Source organism: Schistocerca americana, chromosome X, assembly GCF_021461395.2.
Source record: "Schistocerca americana isolate TAMUIC-IGC-003095 chromosome X, iqSchAmer2.1, whole genome shotgun sequence".
In the NCBI taxonomy this organism is placed as follows: Eukaryota; Metazoa; Arthropoda; class Insecta; order Orthoptera; family Acrididae; genus Schistocerca; species Schistocerca americana.
In genome coordinates, this window is record NC_060130.1 from 994,227,020 (window position 1) to 994,229,795 (window position 2,776).

At 43.9% G+C, this 2,776-nt stretch overlaps 1 non-coding gene across 1 annotated transcript; it reads right to left on the reverse strand.

The window, feature by feature from the left end:
* Positions 1 to 503: 503 nt before the first annotated feature.
* Positions 504 to 578, reverse strand: Trnas-cga. Its single transcript has one exon. It is a non-coding gene; the product is annotated as a tRNA-Ser (tRNA).
* Between the last annotated feature and the right edge of the window lie 2,198 nt (positions 579 to 2,776).

Below are 2,776 nucleotides of genomic sequence, written 5' to 3' on the forward strand. Positions count from 1 at the left end.
TCAACACCGAAATTGGGCTGTTGATGACTGGAAACATGCTGCCTGGTCGGACGAGTCTCGTTTCAAATTTTACCGAGCAGATGGACGTGTACGAGTACGGAGACAGTCTCATGAATCCATGGAACCTGCATGTCATCAGGGGCTGTTCAAGCTGATGGGGGCTCTGCAATGGTGTGGGGCGTATGCAGTTGGAGTGATTGGGATCCCTAATGCGTTTATATACGACTGTTATAGATGACATATACGTAAGCACCCTTCTGATCACCTGCATCCATTCGTGTCCACTGTGCATTCCTACGGCATTTTCAGCTGGACAATGCGACACCGCACACGTCCAGAATTCTACAGAGTGGCTCTAGGAATAGTCTTCGGAGTTTAAACTGTTCCACTGGCTACCAAGATCCCCAGACTTGAACATTATTGAGCATATCTGGAATGAATGAGATTTTCACTCTGCAGCGGAGTGTGCGCTGATATGAAACTTCCTGGCAGATTAAAACTGTGTGCCGGACCGAGACTCGAACTCGGGACCTTTGCCTTTCGCGGGCAAGTGCTCTACCAACTGAGCTATCCAAGCACGACTCACGACCCGCCCTCACAGCTTTACTTCTGCCAGTATCTCGTCTCCTACGTTCCAAACTTTACAGAAGCTCTCCTGCGAACCCTGTAGAACTAGCACTCCTGAAAGAAAGGATATTGCGGAGACATGGCTTAGCCACAGCCTGGGGGAAGGTAGGAGACGAGATACTGGCAGAAGTAAAGCTGTGAGGACGGGTCGTGAGTCGTGCTTGGATAGCTCAGTTGGTAGAGCACTTGCCCGCAAAAAGCAAAGGTCCCGAGTTCGTGTCTCGGTCCCGCACACAGTTTTAATCTGCCAGGAAGTTTCATATCTGGAATGCCTTGCAACGTGGTGTTCAGAAGAGATCTCCACCCCCTCGTACTCTTATGGATTTATGGACAGCCCTGCAGGATTCATGATGTCAATTCCCTCCAGCAGTGCTTCAGACATTAGTCTAGTGCGTGCCATGTCGTGTTGTGGCACTTCTGCGTGCTCGCGGAGGTCCTACCAGTGGGGGATACATATTGGAGGCGTCCGCCACCCCCCTCCCCTCGCCCCCCGCATTGCCACCCGCGCCGCCCCCGTCAGTCAGCCCGCACCGTAATCGTTCGTTTCTTTCGTCAGTCGACTCGACTGAATCGAGTTATCGAGTAGTTGTACTCTCCTATGTAGCACGACCGTATTTTATACCTTTGTGTCTGGCACACAGATAGCTAACACATACCTACGAGACGAGTCTCGGCCATCCTAATAATCGCGATACGTTATACCGTCCGGTATTTGTTCGAGAAAAGTCACGAATATTCTGCTGTTTTCTTGTGTAGAGATCCTTTGAGGTCGAAAATGGAGGATCGACTTCATGGCTTAGCTCTGTTGAACACACACCCTTACATTGATTGTCCTATTGACGATGTAATTAACCAATTTGCAAGGAAGAATAGGCGCATAGCACTCATCGTTTAAGGAACAGAACCACAATTGTAACTTTTTATATCATAAGTTGGCACTGTTCAAAATGGCTCTGAGCACTATGGGACTCAACTGCTGAGGTCATTAGTCCCCTAGAACTTAGAACTAGTTAAACCTAACTAACCTAAGGACATCACAAACATCCATGCCCGAGGCAGGATTCGAACCTGCGACCGTAGCGATCTTGCGGTTCCAGACTGCAGCGCCTTTAACCGCACGGCCACTTCGGCCGGCAGTTGGCACTGTCTTATATATGTGTATCATCAGTAAAAAAAAAAAAAAAAAAAAAAAAAAAAAAAAAAAAAAAAAAAAAAAAACACTGTCTTAAACTTTGCATGTGACTTGATTATTATTTTTTTTTTTATTACGGTAAAAGTAAAGGTAGCTCAAGATATCTTTAGCGCCTCCTTCTTGAGGTTTTTCTGTATCTGCCACTGGGACCTACACGATATTAGGCAGGTGTACCAGTTTCTTTGGCCCTTGTCTGTAAATTCTTTTTATATCTGCTACCACCATTATTGTTATTACTGTCATTATTATTATTATTATTATTTTCGATTATTCCCATTCAAGAGAGCGTTTGAACTTGAATTCCTTTATGATGATTGTTTATGTTTTTTCTGAGCCCAAATTTTCTAATTTTCTTCATGTGTTCACTGTGTTGTTTCTTTCGCTCCGCTGTCCAATTGCATCCTGGTCTCTTCTGTGTTGTGGTGTCAAATTTATGTTTTTTGATGATGTTCCTGAATTCAGTTCTATTTTCTGCATCGTTTACTGTTATGTGTGCTTGTCTGAGGTCCTCTTCCACTTCTTTTAACCATTTTGTTTTTCCCCTGCCTAAGTTGATGACTTTAAGAATTCGCTTTGAAATTCTGTTTTCATTCATCCTGTGGATATGTCCGTAGAACTGCATTCTTCTTTTCCTTATTGTATCCGTAATATTGTCTGTGTACTCATATAAAATTCTGATGTTGGTCTCTTCTTCCAGATTCCTTGCTCTTGTATCGGGCCAAAAATTTTCCTGAGAATTTTCCTTTCTTGTTTCTCTATTTCTTTGATTTTAGTTTGCCCACCTATTTGTGTTGTTTCAGATGCATACAGTGCCTCCGGAAGTACGACAGTGTTGTAGTGCCTCAATTTTGCGTTAATGGATATGGACTTTTTGTTATAATAGTTCCATATGAGTTTATATGCTTTCTGTAGTTTTTTTATTCTTTCCTCATATGCCTTTAGGTTGATCCCTGATGG